Here is a 17,649-nt window from a genome sequence, read left to right as displayed (position 1 = left end):
TAGTGATTGCCTTCAAATCAATAAGCCACCTCTTGACTCATTCTTCACACACTTATTAATTTTGTCTCCAACATTTTTTGTCTTGTTGTCATGACAATGTATGGATGTACAAAATGAGACAGAACACTTTGCATTATTAGTATGGGATTTAATGGGCTTTAGGTGAACTGATGAATACACACACGCTCGCACGCACGCACGCACACACACACACACACACACACGCACATACACATACTCACCCACATACAAAAAAAATATATATATATATATATATATATATATATATATATATATATGTGTGTATATGTATATATATGTACTGTATATTTATATAAAAAAAACATTTATTATTTTTTTTTAATTTATTTGTTTTTTAAAAAAAAAGGAGAGCAATGATGTCAAATCGAATGAACAATACTGAGCTCTAGAGAAAAAGAAAAGAAAAAAAAAAGAACACTTTGCATTGTTTGAAAAAAAAAACAATTAACATTCCTTTTGAAATACATCTCTGAGGAAAGCACAATGGTGTGTTTTTCTGTTTTCCCCCCAACTCAGTCAGAGAACACTAATATATAATCTAAAAACAGTGCAAAGGCATAAAAATATTGCCACTCTTTTGAGAATAAATTTGAATAAACGGAAGATAAAAAGCATACCCACAGTGACTTTGATTTTAAATTACTTGTTAAAGACAGCAGCTCATATTCTCAAGCCCTAAATTGCATTGCATGTGTCCTGTGTCCAAATTGTGTCCCCATTAAACATACATGAGGAAGAATAAATGAAGATTGTATATTCAGAACATGTGAGTGATAGTATACTAAAAGCAAACATACTAGCTCAACATGTTTGTTTGAAAATGAGTATGGAGAAGCATAAACTTGTTTAATCCTCACCCTTTCTCCACTGTGCAGCTGGAATTGAAATGTTCTCTCATGTCTTCACGCAAGTTACAATTTTCTACAAATAGCCAATACCTCATTGTGTGACACCAATAACTTAATGCTTTTTATACAAAGCATAAATCATTTTGGCCTGAATACTGACCCTTGGGGGAAGCCACATGCATATTCAAGTGTGCACATGATGTTAAAACCTAAGGCTTTAGGCTGTATTATTTACGTATACGCTATACATATAGCATCACAAATAGTGACACGATGTTAAAACATTTGCACTGATGCTCTCATTTCTACTAAGAAGAAATAGCAATGTTGTAGATGCCAACCAAGTTGTCGGGGTAAAATAACAAACACGACGACACCACAGATAGGATACCCTCTCAGGGTAGAAGAAGAGACACGCACAAAATGACACTGAGGAAGAGCAAATATTAGATGGAAACAGATACAACATTACTGTGGAAGAAGTGTACAGTATGCAAAATACATAGCGAGGACACCACCTCATTTTATTCCCAATGACAGTGTAATACTTTTTTTTTTTTTTTTGCATATTAAAGCCCTGGAGAACCCACGGGGTCAAATTTGGCCCCTATAAATTCTGCTACTCAAATAACAAAGACCTTTTTTTTTTCCAGCAGTGATTTTGTCCCTGTGTTCTTGTTTCCATTGGCCAAAGTTGTGTTTGTACATTCAAAATCCAGTTCTAAAATGCAACAAATAAAACAAAAAAATTATATTGTTCAATGTAGCTGTGTATTTGATTGATTATTTTCTTAAATTCTAAATAGTTTACTGACAGTTTTTGTTATTCAGATTTTTCGAAATGATACCCCTAAATCCCAAAAGAGTCAAATTTCGCCCTAATCCTAAATTAGGGAATAAAGGGTTAAAATTGAAAATACATATATTTTGGTGTTCAGTGAATTTATAGCAGTCATAAATTGACATCATTTTCCAAAGAAGAAAAGGGTTCTTGGGTTCTACAGGGTTGAATTAGAGATTTAACATGATTTGGGGGTGGTGAATTGAAGAATTTGCAAAAGAATATTTGTTAATAAATACAGTTTCCGAAGTATCGTGCAGGAGACATAGTGGATAACCATGCGATCCTCTTGTGAAGCATTGGAAGTCTGTGGAAAGGGCTGCTCTTTTTCCACTTGACTACCCCTCCTGTCAGGGAATCTGGGAAGGCTTGCTGGGCTTTACTCGCCGCCCTCCCTCATTGGCCTGCTTGAAGACACACAGGCATCGCGGACGGCCGGCCGGGGTGAAAGCATGCTGCTCACTCGACCAGAAGTTTCTCAAGTCAGATGCGCGGGCCTCAAGGGATCTGTGTCACAGGGGAATTGTTTAATTTCACGCTTTTTTTCACAAGCTGGAGGTCAGCACAGTGGAGGAAGGTTTAGGCCTGGGAATTATGAGGTAACAGTTCTGCTCTATCACGAGCTGCTGATTTCAATTTGCACTCTTGCAAGAAGAAACAGAACCTACCACATGTCGTGTGTCCAATTCAACTCGGCTTATTGTAAGCTTCCCTGTATCATAAAAAGAAAAGAAAACAGATCATTCCATAAAACCACACACACCAAAGTGCATGAGCACTCAAGCATTCATCTATAGGAATTACAACGTGTCACTTTGCTACAATGCCGCAGAGATTTGAACACTTGAAAGGGTTCAAACAGTGGTGACTTACTTCTTTTATGAAAGCTTGGTTCCATTTGTAGTTTGGCCTTGGATTGGATTAAAATAAATCTGCTTTGTCATTTTTGTCTTGGAGCAGCCACTCATAATTAGCGGAGCGCAAACGACTAGTGATTTATATGTGTGTTAGCTAAAGGAAGGGTGCGGGGGGGTTGGCTGATCTGATATATAACAAAAATGTTGAACTATCCTAAACCACTGAATCACTATAACACGGGACTAATGCATCCACTATAATATCCTCGAAATGCTTTCTGTTACATGCTATTTCATCCATTTGCCCACCACACCCGATGCCCAGTCCAGCCTTGACTGTACAGGTAGTACTGTAAAAGACCAATATGAAGACAAAACAATAATTTTCATGAATACGCAGTACTTACATTTCATCAGTAGAATTCTAGTATTTCTGTTTCTTTCGTCAGCTCCTCCTTCACAAAAACAGGGATGTGATTTGACCAAAGTGAAATTATCTGAAAATTTAGCCGGGGGTCTGGGGGCCGCTGGCACCCAGCTAGGTCCAGGGCAGTGCCCTGGTGGGGGGACAAGGGGGGTTCGCCCCCGGAGCTTATGGGTTTTCCGTGTTTTTAAGTACTTTCAATGCACTCTTATGACAAAGAAATAGACAAAACAACAGCATAAATTTTCAATGTATATTAAACTATCCCATATAAAATGGCAGTTTTAGTCAACTCAAAATCAGTCACATTCAAAAACATTGGACTGCCTTTGCTTTTAAAAACTATCACTGAAAATATCATCATATCTAACTAATGTGATTACTAAGTTAACACATAAATAATGTTGAAGAGTTCAAATTTCATGAACAAATAATTGTATCATGACCAAATGAAAAGTAACTCATATTAGAGCATACCACAAATGTCTTTGTTATAGCAGAAGATGTTATCTGTCGGAGTCATGTGCATACACAATGAACTACTAAAAAAAAAAATAAATCGGATTTTTTTTTTTTGGGGGGGAGATAAAAAAAGCGGAATTCCGCGAATTAGCGGAAAAATCACATCCCTGCAAAAACGATTGGTACACGCTGTTGCTTATTTGTTATACCCCTCTAACCACTGTAGTCTAGGGTATATGCGTGTATACCCTACTTCTTTTTCAGTCACTTTCGCGTCTACCCACTTGAAGTTCAGCTCCTCTGCCTCTAATTGGCTGGTAGGCAATGCCTTCACTGATTAGATTGGCTAACTTTACACGAGGACTGATGAGCCAGGGTGGGTCATAAACACGGTGAATGATCCTTCAATTATTGTCCGGAACGGCGACGGCACTCCGGAGTTTTAGCTCAACAGGATGGCATCGCGCTCATACACCAGAGACTACTCGCAATGTGGTTTCGATCCCTGGAATGGCTGCCACCGGTTACACACATGATCTAGTTTTGTTTGAGAAAGTCCTCCAATAAATATGACCACATACTGTACGTCATTTTGAAAAGGTGGCAAATTACGACCGAGTGTTACGCATTTTAGTTTAGCGACCTCTATTGGCCATGTTGGATAGCGCAAAAATCAAAAAGCTGGAGTCGAATCCAGCCCCTCTGGTCGGAAGACAAGTGTTTATCTGGCTGAGCTACTTGGCCAGTGATTGCTTTAGTGTTGTCTACATGTCACGACATGTTTTGTAGCGGTCTACGACATCAACCATTAGTGTCCCCTGTAAAGACGTGACGTTTACTGTACAACCTCACTGAAAGCTTTTGCTAACCCTAACCATGTCTGTGACGGCGAATTGACATTCATTTCAACACTAAAAAAGACACTACAGTACAATCATTAACGGATGGGTGAAGATGTGCGCTTGGCAGCTCTTTGACCTCGCCACAGGGGTACGCGTCTTCTGCCTGTGGTCCTGACTGGTCCTTTTATTACCTGATATGTGAAACACTGTGTTGATTTTTTTTTTTAAGTATGAAATGTGTTATCTAAATAAATTATTAATCGGATTTCGGTGAATTTCTTTGATGTGGAATTGTGTACACATAACACTCATATTGTATTAGATCTCATTTAGAGTGAAGCTTTGGTGTTTTGTAATGTGGACCAAACATAAGTCAAGTTAGAGAAATTACATTTTATTGATATAGTGCCAGTTTCAGTTATCCCAAGGCACTTTTTATATGGAGCAGGTATAAAAGCACACTCCTTACACATTCAAGAGCACTAAACCCCACACGAGCAAGAACGATGATTACCTAAGCGAACAAAAAACTCAATTTTATAGTTATGAACAAAGAGCACTCTTACAACATCGCTTAAAGCTTTGAAAGTACCCGTATTATGGATTTAAATTTCCATAGTTTCCAGAAGTCCAGTTTAACCTCCCTCACTTGTGCTCCATAATGCGTTTTACTGCCACAGACGTGTTCAATTCATTGACTGAGCTGAGCAGCTTAGTGAATATCACACAGCGATGACCTGCCAATGACACAAGAAGGGATCAAAAGACACTTCATCACAGCGGACTGCAACCCTTTTTGTGGATGTCCATCAATCAGTAGATGATCATTGGAATCGATTTAGCCCTACTCACTTCTCACACATCAAAATTGAACAGGCTCCGATGGCATGTATGGCAATGGTGATTACTAGTGGGAGATGGTAGTCTGTTACTGAACAGAATCCTCTTTTATGCATGTGTATGGAGTCTAATCTGTTTTCCCAGTTGTATTGATATTCTGCACTTTATTAATCAGAATCAGTAATAATAATTTAATTTAGATTCAATTTATATCTATGCATTTGACACCACAATTTTTTTGTGGAAAAAAGAACATACTCATTCCATTATATAATACCTAAAATACATACTTGGGGGAGGGAGAAATGAATAAAGTCATTTTCACAATTTCACCTTTAGATATTGTTTCTCCTGATATTCTAGGCCTAATTTTCAAAGGTACAGGAACACATTGAAATAAGTCCCACTAGAAAATGCTCCATTACAGTCAACTGGTATGTAAGATTTGATCATGAAAATTAATTATAGTCTGAAATAATTGATAACTTGTAACTTGTAAGGGCTCCATCCTCATGCAGACAAGGGCATGCTGGCATTTAAATACAGATTAGCGCTTTAGTGATCTTAAAAGAATATCACCGGCTCTATCTAGTGTTGTTTCAAAAGCAATTAAAAAGAAATCACTCACTCATAATACAGCAAATCCTCTTCCAATTATGAATCGTGTCTTGAATGAATGGGGAGGAGCTTGTCAGTCATTCAAAATGAACAGGATCGTGCAATCACTACTGGCATCATTCGTGAAAGCACCTCTCTTATGTCGCCGCTGAATTCCTCGGCACGGACGAGATCAGCAGAGAGATAAATGGTCGTCGCAGAAGGCATTTCCACACAAGCATGCCATCTCATGCATACACATAGACACAAACAGAATCGCAGTGTGATGATAATCCTGCATGCATATGAAAGGGCACACATGCAGTAGTAAAATAAGCACAATGGTTGAAAGGCGGGATGGAACAGCAAGAGGGGGAACGTCACAGAGGGGCAGCTTTGCTTAATCTCGTCAGAAGTGTCGATAGAGCAGAAAGTTCAGCAAGCTGAATCAGTGGCTAAGCTTCCACTTTTTCCTTTACCACTCAACTTTTACGGAAGACTGGATTCAACATATTTCAAAGAAGCAATAAATGAATTCAGAACACAGTTAGATATTTTTTGCCTACATAACGGGAAATGTTAACACTCCAAGTAATTAACACTATACCATATGCCGCATACTGGATTGTTTATTAGCGTATTAGGAATATATATCTAGTGTAACTACATCATTAGGAAGAGTATTGACTTAGTATACCTTCAAATCTGAGGATATAAGAAGAGGCAGTGATGTAAGATCATGCTAAGAGGCCCCAGTGCAAACAATTTTTTTACCCTCATACACCCCGCCACATAACCCCCGCCTCTTTTTTATGCTGCCAATTTAATTAACTATTCAGTGATTTAAAAGCCTGTATTTTTGCATTTCTGCTGCCGGTTGGTATTATGATGAAACATCTTCTACTTCTTGCACTTCCTTATTGTTCCACCGGGAGAGAAAAAGTTAATTAATTACTTGCTGCTGCATCAGACAAACATCCGACATTTTTTTCACGCATGGCAGCCATTGCCTATCACGGGAGTACAGATTGACCTTTTCCAAACTTCTCTACGGATTACTCGGCTCGCTGCAGCACTACTTGTGACTTGAAGCAGGCCCTTATGTATGTGCGCGCATTAATTTTCTTCAGCCATGAAGTCCGAGGAGCAAACGGAACGGTTGAGGTGACAAATTGCCAGTGCGCTTGCCGCTTTGACATGTGCTGGAGAGTTTCAAAGCCCAGCTAAGTACAGTAAAAAGTCACATGTCAGAGCATTGAAAGGTTTCCATTGGAAGTTGTTATTCTTCAACTTGATTGGCTGACCTCTCTCAGGCAGAATCAATCGTTCAGAATATATCAATTTGCAACATTTTTATATCGATATTTCAGGGTCCCCATGAAATGACGACACATCGCATTTCATTCGAACAATTATCGCTCCTCCAAGCAGGCCTTGGTGGGAAGTGCAACGATGATTGAAGAATAAGGATGTAGGCGTTTGCACACAAACCGCTATCCAGCCTGAAGTCCCAGCAGAACAAATGCACAATCAAATGTGGTTACTTGTGACGCGTCGCGGTGGGCTTCAAGTGTTCCAACCCAAGTAAAGATTTTCAGTCATTTATTGTTACAAGACTTCAAAGCATCCCCAGTTCCCTGTATTCCTCTTCCTTCATGCCTGTCATTCATCCATCACCAAACATCCTTTGGCCATCCACCATCTAGGAACCAATCATTTGTAAGCAATGCAAGCCTGAATATATATATATATGTGTGTACACACACACACACAAGAAAACAATAAAAAATTGTGTACTGTGTTTTCAATGGACATTGTGCTACTCCTTTTTCGACAGTATAATATAAACATCAACACATATGCAGCAATATTAGTCTTTTTTATTAAGGATGAAAGAAAATATGCCTATGAGTGTTTAAATATCTGTTGTATAAAGCGTTATGAGTATGAACCTTGACACGTATGTTATTCATTTATTGATCTGTTAGCATTAAGCTAAACAGAATGTCGTAAGGCAAAGCTAGATGGTTGTTTTAAATACGTAATATAATATAATATGATATAATATAATATAATATAATATAATATAATATAATATAATATAATATAATATAATATAATTGTCATGATTTGGGTCAGCTGCTCTGTTTTCTTGCAGGCACTGGGGAAACAGCTGGTGGGCGGAGCCCACCATACACACCTGCTGCCCATCATGCCATCAGGCCAGAATAAAAGCCTGTCGGACACAGCAAGGAGTGTCGGGTGATTACTCCGAGACGCCGCTCTCCTGACCCGACTGGATTCGCTCCTACAAGAATTTCTCCTGCTGCCCATGACTTACCTTTTTGCCGCCACCGAGCGTGATTTTGATTTTGTTTGTTATCCGCCTGTGAGCGTGAGTTTGTGTTTACTTTTGTCCGCCTGTGTGCGTGATTTTGTGTTTACATTTGTTGGCAAATTAAACCTAAGTTATCCGCATCCCTGCCGTGGCTCTCCTACCTCACTGCATCTGGGTCCTCCCTTCTCAAGCTGTGACAATAATATAATATAATAATCTTTGTTTTATATTTAGTTTGACAGCAAACAAAATTGGGAGTGGCAATAAACAGCTTTAAGTCTCTTTTTCTTTAAGAAATGTTCACCATCTAACAAATTGTTGTGAAAAGAGTTGAGATGACTGCCACCTGACCATATATCTCATATTTTATATAATTTGCATTCCAATCACGTGAATGGATGCCAATGTCAGCAATGTATGCTCCTAAAAGTCAAATGTTGCTTGATACAAAATAGATATTCAATACTGAGCATCTCTGTGCTAATTAACAAGCTCCCAATGGCTCTATATTGTTTGGTACTGACTGACAGATTAATGTATTATTGAAAAAGGGCATGCATCACTGAGATACAGCACACAATACATCTTCCCAGATCGAATCCACTCTATGAGTAAATAGCCAAAGAAAATCCCTAACAGGGTGTAAAAGCAACAGACGGTCTCCCTGGTGGCCACCTGAATAAAACAGAGATTCTGTAGCAATCATGTTTGCACAGAGCCGCTGGTGCATATAAACATGTTTCTCTATACTCAGTGCAGAATTGCATTTTGACTGAAATATTGCCAATATGTGTTTTTTTTTCTGTGAATAAATTCTCCCTGTTGTGTCTTGTAAAATATTTATATTAATATAATAATATATTATAATATTTATTTTAATATATTGTTTAGGCCCTTGAGTATAATTAAATAGAAGGGATTTGCACAATTAGAAAACTGAATCCCACAACTGAAACATAAGAAGGATTAGCTTTAGGTCATGTCTTAAATTGATGATGGAAACCTTTGGACTTTGGGAAAGGAGAACTATGGGGTTTACAACCTTTTTTGCTATGACTGTGATTTGGATTGGGTCGTATGTGACTAATGGTCATTATTTGTACCTTGTGATGATGATATTGTCATTTGCTATGCAGTTGCTATGTCCCTTAGTACAATGATGTTGACAGTTGCTATGCGTTTTTTATGGTTCTGTATTAGTCATTCTTTTTTCGTCTCGTCACAATTATTTTGTCATATAGTCCTTTATTCTGTCATTTAGCATTGTGCCTTGCTCTAGCTGGAGTTTCTGAGTGACAGCTTTGTCAGTATGTCGAGGTTCTCTTTCAGCACGTTGAGATTTCCTATTCATACTCTTAAATGCAAGCTTTCCTCCACGCAGCCTGTTCTTTAACATGTTCGAGGTTGCTTAAATGCATCCTGCGCTGCTCTCTCAATCAAGTTTGTTAGTTCAAGGTTTGTCTACCACGTGTTTTCTTTGAGGCCATCTGAGTCCTAACTCTGCACCTCACGAAGAGACAAAGGAGGTGTGTCGTTTGAAATGTTGAATCCACAGTCTCGCCATAAAACAGGAAATACAGCACACAAATAACAACGTCTGGAAAACAACCCTCAACTCAACTAAGTTCCATGATGGAATTATGTCGACAAACCACACTTTGTGATGTACAACGCTGTAAACAAATTGTTACATATATCGACATGGACAGAAACAAGAGCTGTGGTGGTCCGACAGTTGTAAAAACCTTTGTTTTTTATTTTGTTCTTGTGTAGTGTGTGAGTGTGAATGGTTTGTTTCCTGCAATTGACCATGATCTTTTCTAGTATTTGTTGGCCATTGTTTGACGGCTTACTACCTGATCAATGTTTTTTTGCTGAAGATTGTATAATACATTATCTAAGTTTGTATATCCACACTTGAAATCTGTACTGAACTGGTCAAGGATCAGACGCTGAAACTAATTGAGTGCCTGAACGAACATTTATTTTTAATGTTCAATAAAAGGTACCTTGGAAAACCACTTCAGTAGAAAGAAAACACAGTTACTCGTTTTACACCGTCTGACAATTGATGCTACCCACTGTACACTCTTGCTTTAACCTCAGAAAAAGAAAGATACATTTAAGAGAAAATATCAGCAGTCCTACTTGGTATGCAGGTTTAGAGCAACATGATCCTCACATGCCAAGTCTGCTTTGGGCAAATGAGGCCTTCAAAACTGCCGCAAAAACTACGAGAATCCATCTTGTACTGCTCCCGCTGATTAGTTTGCAACCGACCTTTTTTAGGTTGGACCAATCAGGCGTTGTTTAGGGCGGGACATGCAGCCGTGACGAAACCAGGAAGTGCCGACACCGGGGGAAACAAACCTAACATAGACCAATGGACGCTGCAATTAATTCTGTCTTTGCAGAATTACCGTTTCCTTGTTAAATGTTAAACAGCGAGAGGTGCGTCGAGCATTTTCATCTGGTAAAGATGTTCGTGCTTTTTTTCTAAGATGAGACTGATGACGACATTTTCATCCGTGGCCGTGATTGGTCAAAACAAACGTGCACAAGATGCCGCATCATCCAATGAGCTTGAAGTAACGTACCAAATGTCCCGCCTTTCCCGAGCAAATCACAGTGGAGCTATTGCCAGGTTATCATTGCAGAGGAACAGAAGCAATTTAATGGTGGGTAAAATTCTGAATATTCTGTTCTTATTTGTTTCTATGCTGGCCAGGCAAAATATTGCCTCATGTGAAACCGTTTCGTGATGCAAAAATTGGTTGAGGACTGCTGTAATAAATCATCTACACAATTCAGAGCACCTCCTCTGCAGCCACGATGCCTCCCAGCCATTGGTGCAAATGAGAATTGAATGTAAACAGTATTTACAGACTGAATTATGGCCATACAGAGTAGCTAAGAGCCAAGATGCCCTGCAGGGTTTTTAGGACCCAACCCAAATAAAAGTGTGAATACATAAATGAAGCATATGCAGTCACAGTTCAAATGCACAGTGCTGTACAGGATTGTCACCAACAAAAAACAAGAAAAATGGATTTAATGGTGTTTTTAAAGGAGTCATTCATGCACTTTGGAGTAATATCACCTTGAGATACTTTACTACTAATACAGTATGCACTTCAAGCAAATTTCACAGTTGGATAAAAGCTGGTAAATGCATAGCACAGATCTGACAAGCGGCGAAGTATAGATGCGTAATATGAAGTGTACTTGCGAGGCAATACATAAATCTTTTTGCAGAAACGCTTGAAGAGGAATACCTAACGAATGTGAAATTACACATGGTTCTCAAAAGAGCCACTAGTGGGACATGACCATACATTAGTTGTGCTCTCTGATTTATAAGCATGCGTGTGCGCGCACACACACACTCAAATAAACGTGATGAACTCACGTCCCGCCATGCATGTACACACGCCCACGCTTCAAGTGACACACAAATATGAAGATAAAGTGCACTGTGGGGAAACAACAAAGTGGATTCTAAGTTGCGTGTCCTATGCTACAGTGCACATGAAACGGAGGCGATGAAGCAACCCCGGACAAAATGTGCATCATGTGTTCCTCTTTTTCTCAATTTGGGGGGTTTCCTATGGCTGTGAAAGGTGAAAGTGAGACTCTCCTGAGTCGGGCCTCCCCTGGTGGAGGCAAACTCCTCCCACAGCACTGCAAGCAGCGGATCCAGCCAAAGAATCGATTCTTCACTGCAGCACTACATCATTCTATAGAAATGATGTGTCATATTCTCTGTGAGTGTCAGTCTTCTGTCACTCCGATCTATCAGCTAACAGAGTCTTCAGGCAGCTGTCGTGAGGATGAGCTACTTCCTGTCATAGTGCACGAGATGGATGGGCAGTGAGCTTACCAACTATGAACTATAGACTGACACAAAACTAAACTTTCTTCAGAACAACTGCAGATCATTTTTACCCAGATATGTTCCTGTGCTCCACTTTCTACATTTTGTCATGTCTGTGTGTTAACCTGAAATATAAAACACAGAGAATTTGAAAAGTTCAAATGCAAAAGCAGCAGATATTTACATTATTATAGTATACTGTAGTATAGTATAGTATAATTTGCTAATTTGGGGTGTTATTTTTGTTGTTCTTTTTAAGTCATGGGTATCATCTTCATCATGGGTAGTCTTCTTCTTGCTAAAAAGAAGAACAACGATGGTAGTCATGGTAACTTCCCCAAAAAGGATTTACTGTGCATTAACCCAGCGGGATTGTACCTTTGGCTACAATGTAATGTGGCCGGGATTCTGGTTAAATAAAAAGAACAACTTCGACGTAGTTAGTAAGCGGACATTTCATCGTCCTTGGGTTGCTCTGTTCACATCCCATCTGTACTGCCTGATGCACTGGGCTCCCGTACTCCCTTTTTGGGGCACTCGGAATAACCGAACAACAGATTTAAACAGTCTGCCAGTTGCCTCAAACTGCTCCCATGGGGACAGGGATTTGCGTAGTGATGAACTCTATTGTTCATGGTCTTTGTTTTTGTTAAACTAATTTCTAATGACTTAGATGAACAACAACAGTAAGAAAACCCACAAAATAGTGAAGCAAAACTGTTATAGATGAAGCTACGGTCAGTCACAAATGAAAAGCTGCAATAACCAAACCGCCAAGTAGTTTATTGTGTTTATTGTGAGGATTCTCATTATTATTATTAGTGTTGTTCCGATACTGTTTTTTGGCCCCCAATACCGATTCCGATACCGAATTTTGCAGTATCGCCTATGCCGATACCGTTCCGATACCTGGGTTGTTGTTTTTTTCAACATGAAAAAGCTGCCCTGCCATTGGTTCAGAGCATTCAAGGGCCAATAGGGTATCCTAGCTTGGCATGCAGTGAACACATCACACATCAGTGAATGGTGTCCACACGTAAAACACAAGATGCTGCATCCAAAGTCCTATATTAGCGTCAGAAATAATAGTATCGGCATCTTACTTGTCAGTACTTGCCGATCCCGATACCACTGTTTTTATGCAGTGTTGGGGCCTCTAACCGATAACGGTATCGGAAAACCACTAATTATTATTCTAATCTTTTTGTTGCTAATATCCGCAAGATCCTGTCAACCCATTTGATTGTAAGCAACATCAGTGAAGGCTCCCCTCAACGATCTGCGGAAGTGATCACTGACAGTTGAGTTTCATCATTTCTCTGGGACTGTCTCACACAAAAACCATAGGCGGCGCAGTTGAAAGACATCAACTTTGCCCTGACGCTTTTAAACATCACTACAGAGTGCCTCGAATTCTCAGACTGCTTTTCAAACAAGCCTTTTCAGCAAGTCTAAAATTTTCTGCTTGATTATCTAATTTTATGTTCCCTTTCAAGCACAACTGAAACTATATTAACAGTAAGTTAATGAGAAATCATGGATGTAGACATTTTTGAACATGTACTGTATGTGACAACTGCAAATCTGTATAGTGACGCAAATATTTATGGGCTCGTGTTTGGCTTTAAATCGGATGATGCTAACGGCAATAAAGTGAGTAGGCTACCTCACTTGTCGGTTTCTAAAACAAGCCATTTTTGAGTTTTACAAAGAACCTATTTGCTTTTACGGAGTTAGGAAAAGCAACGTTGAAAAAAAGCCACACTAGGCACTCTGTTTGACATGGCTCTATTTTTCTGTAAATCATGCTGATGGCTTTTGATTGTACCGGATCAAGTTGGACCCTTTCAAAACGGCTGTCATAAAATGAGTCCTTCCAAATACAAAGACTTGAAAATGTGCCACTCTCAGAAATCTCCCACAAGTGGCACTCAAAGCCACAAACCTTTAATATAGAATTTGACTGTATTAGCGTGTGAATCCTGAATTTAAAAGGCAACAAAAGCAGGACAAATCCAAGTCTTCAGAACCCTTTTGTAGACTAGAATGTAATAAACGGACTGCCACTCCCTTCAATTTCTTAGCATTCAAATGTTGCTTCAATTTCTTAGCATTCACATATGAAATGACAGGAAGTGGCCTTTGAAGCAACCATTTGTACTACTGGACAGTGCATCCTATTGATGGCACTATATACAGTAAGTGGTTTCAGTCCGCCGTCATGGGACATATTGACCTCAGAGTGGAAGACATGTTAATCCATCTGTGAAAACACACTACAGCTGGCTCCAAGGTCTTTCCCATCCATCAGTAGTGTGCAGCCACACACCAACACACACGCGTGCACGGCAAACACACAGATACACACTTTATATATGGTTGTAAAGATAATTTCCCCTGGCTGATAAAGTATGTTCATTATCTTGAAAGGAATGGCAGAAGATTGTGGAACATGTTGCCAAACCACTCCCTTCTTGAAGACTCTTAGTTGATTAGAGTCCATTCTTTACAATCAAAAGCCAACTTGCACAGTAATAGCCTATATTGAATCCTTAATAAAGTGTCAAAGCAGCACAGTCCATGATATGCACTTGGCTTGGGGAGTGTATATTACAGATCATTTCTCTTGATTGTTACTTTAGTGGCATCCAATTAAAGAAATTAGGACAGCGCTAGGGCTGCCTTATCGGAAAGCTCCATTTTAAAGTCAACTACAAAGAAGCTCTTAATGGTTGCTGTAATATGCACATTTTCCACTGACCTCCTTATTCATATTTCACACATCTTTATTTAGGTGGCTCATAATAGGAATCATTTCTCAACCGTAGCCAATTAAGTGTAAAAGCCACATACAGAACTCATTTCACTGATGGATGTGCCAGTGTTCCAAGTTTTTTTCTTAGAATTTTTTTTGCTGTTAAATGTCTACGATATTGTGTTTGCTTTGTATGTGACTGTGTGAATGTGGTGAGATTAGACTCCCAGAAAACTATTAAAGACTCCAAATGTTGCAAATTGTTTTCATGAACAGGGTTCAGGGCCGGTTGTAAGCAGGCTTATCTGAGGGGGCAGTCAGAAATGTGAAGGGGGCATCATATGTACACATCACGAGTCGGAACTTTTTCTCTCCCTGTGCTTATAGTTACACTGTTTTCTGATTGAATTGGGGTGGTAGCTACAGTATGTGTCCAGCCCCAACGTAGAGAAGTGTATTGCAATTAGTCAGGCCTGGACAACTTGGGTGTCGCGCCTGAAGACTAAGCTCCTGCTGGGTACAGCTCTGACGGTCACTGAGACACACGAATCCCTTGACCACAATAAGGTGGCAATCCCTCAAGGGGCAAAACTTAAAAATACAAATAAAATATCCTTCATCCGGATTTTATCAACCAACAACAATGTATGTATCTTAACTGGATGGCCTAATTCTCAAACACATTTTTGCCTCAAGTAAGACTTCACACACTATAATAAATATTTACAAAACTAAAAAGTACTTTTTTAAATTATAACAAAAAAATAATTTATAAAACACAGAGATACAGATACAAACATTGTATGTTTTCTTTCATTTGTTCGGCTATTTAAAAAAGAAATACAGTTTAACAGTAGCAAAAATCTCCTTTCTCTCCACTCTTTCATTTCTCTCACTCCTCTCCATTCCAACAACAGTCTCTTATTTCCCTTCGCAAAAACTTTCACAAACTCATCCATGTCAGACAGTCTGACCGACAGGGGTATGCAATTACTGAGCGCACCCCCACCACACACACACACACTCACACACACACACACACACACACATGAACATGCCCAACCCCACATAATGCTGCACCCCCCAAACCACCGAGCCCCCACACCCTCACCAAAAATTGACATGGCACCAAACCCCACTACCAACGCATTATGTCATTGCATATAATCATAATACAAAAACATAACTGGAACAAAGGAAAAAAAACTAAATCAAATAATAAAATACAATCAATAAAAATAATTGGACATGCTCGAGAAATCAGTGAAGAAAGCATAATAATAATAATAATAATAATAATAACAACAAGGTAAATCTATGGAACATAAAACAATATATATTGTATATTCCTGCAGTTAACTATTTATCAACCTGGGTTTTTCACCCAGTTTAGAACTGGCATTAACGTTAACAAGCGTGAAGTGCAATCGAAAACTTGACTTTTCTAGCCTTCTGTGATGCAAAATCATCAATGACATCATCATACAAAATATGTTGTACAACTGTTTGATTGATGCTGATGACAAACCCAGAGAGACGCCCCTGTCACATAGTGGACCTCATCTACCTTTTATAATAAGATTAATAATAACAAACTAGAAATTATTTAAACATCTACATCACATGTAGCTTACAAAATGTCATGTCAAAGTATGTCAGAAGTTGGCAAGTAAGTCAACATCAGCCAAGTGTATGTTGTGTTGCAAACAAACTACACACTAAACTAAGTGAAATTAGTTCCATCACATAATGCCTCAATTCTAATAGTTGCTAGTCTAGCAAAACCAAATATCAAATGAAATAATACAGTTGAGTTTTGTGGCTGAGCAACATATTAGCAAGAGGCTAATAAATAGCCGATAGCCAGCTGTCACTCACATCATGCACTCATAGAAATTGGCCTACCTTTTCTGTTTCTCCTCTTCATTCCTTTTTCTAAACTGGGCACCTGATGGCTTCCTTTCAGTTGTACTTTTAATCCATCATCTTCATTTAATTAAGTCTCAACAGTCGACATCATAGCCTGCTAACAACGTTCGTTCGCCGTTCACGATCAACCGGAGTCACGTGACGTAAACAAATTTGTCTACCCCCCTCCCCCTCTGCAGTCGCAAATTGACCCCCCGCTCCCACCTCCCACTTGCCTCCGCAGCAAGTTGACGTTACCATGAGGGCACCTACTCCACATCTCAACACGGAAATATAGGGTAGTAGAAAACTAGCGGTTTTGTTTGTTTGTTTTTGGGCACCTGCCTGCGCGCCCTCACATTGACTGCACCATAAGCGGTCACCCACATTGCCCAGATAAAAAACCGCTGCTGCGTGTATATTAAAAATGTGATTTCTCAACTTCTGATTTGAGGGGGCAGCGCCCCCTCTTGCCCCTGCGCGTAGCCAGCCCCAACAGGGTTTATTTAATGGACACATGTTTAGTATGTCTTCATTTATTTAATATAGTGTAGATTAATCTCCCAGCATCCAGATCAAAGCTAAACTGCTTGCAAAGAGCTGATTATATTTTACAGTCAATGAGGATACTGTCATGCTTGGAGACCAGCAATAAATTCATGCAATTGAGGCATACCTGCTAAGCGGGAAATTAGCATCTTTTAATTTCCCATATTAAATTCTGCACCTTCAACCTTGAAATTAATTACAACTGTTTAGCCGTCTCACTAGCTCCTGCAGGTGAAACAATGTGTGGGAACACACAGATATGAAATATAGTGGAAGGACTGACGGCACGCTCTGGTTTGAGACGGGCAATAATTTCAACCAGTGGTGTCATCTCAGATGTAGCACGCATTTTAAAGGTCTAGGTCTCCTCTGTGGGGGTATGAGTGTGGCTGTCCCAGGAGAAATGATTTTGCGGCTGCCCGGGAGACACAATAAACCTGAAATCAATTCATAATTTGGCTTTGTTGGGCCA

The 17,649-nt window shown here is 39.3% G+C and overlaps 1 long non-coding RNA gene across 2 annotated transcripts; it reads right to left on the bottom strand.

Annotated features, from left to right (window-relative positions):
* Positions 1-326: 326 nt before the first annotated feature.
* LOC144035018 (uncharacterized) lies at positions 327-16,770 on the bottom strand. 2 transcript variants are annotated; one of them, XR_013288345.1, is made up of 4 exons: positions 16,626-16,770; positions 5,785-5,930; positions 2,400-2,443; positions 327-2,238 (listed from the first exon to the last, which is right to left on the bottom strand). It is a non-coding gene; the product is annotated as an uncharacterized LOC144035018 (long non-coding RNA). The 2 variants fall into 2 exon arrangements; XR_013288344.1 differs by lacking the exon at positions 5,785-5,930 and having other exon boundaries at positions 16,626-16,764.
* Positions 16,771-17,649: the final 879 nt, after the last annotated feature.

Source organism: Vanacampus margaritifer, chromosome 1, assembly GCF_051991255.1.
Source record: "Vanacampus margaritifer isolate UIUO_Vmar chromosome 1, RoL_Vmar_1.0, whole genome shotgun sequence".
Lineage (NCBI taxonomy): Eukaryota > Metazoa > Chordata > Actinopteri > Syngnathiformes > Syngnathidae > Vanacampus > Vanacampus margaritifer.
This window is presented reverse-complemented; position numbering and strand designations above follow the sequence as displayed.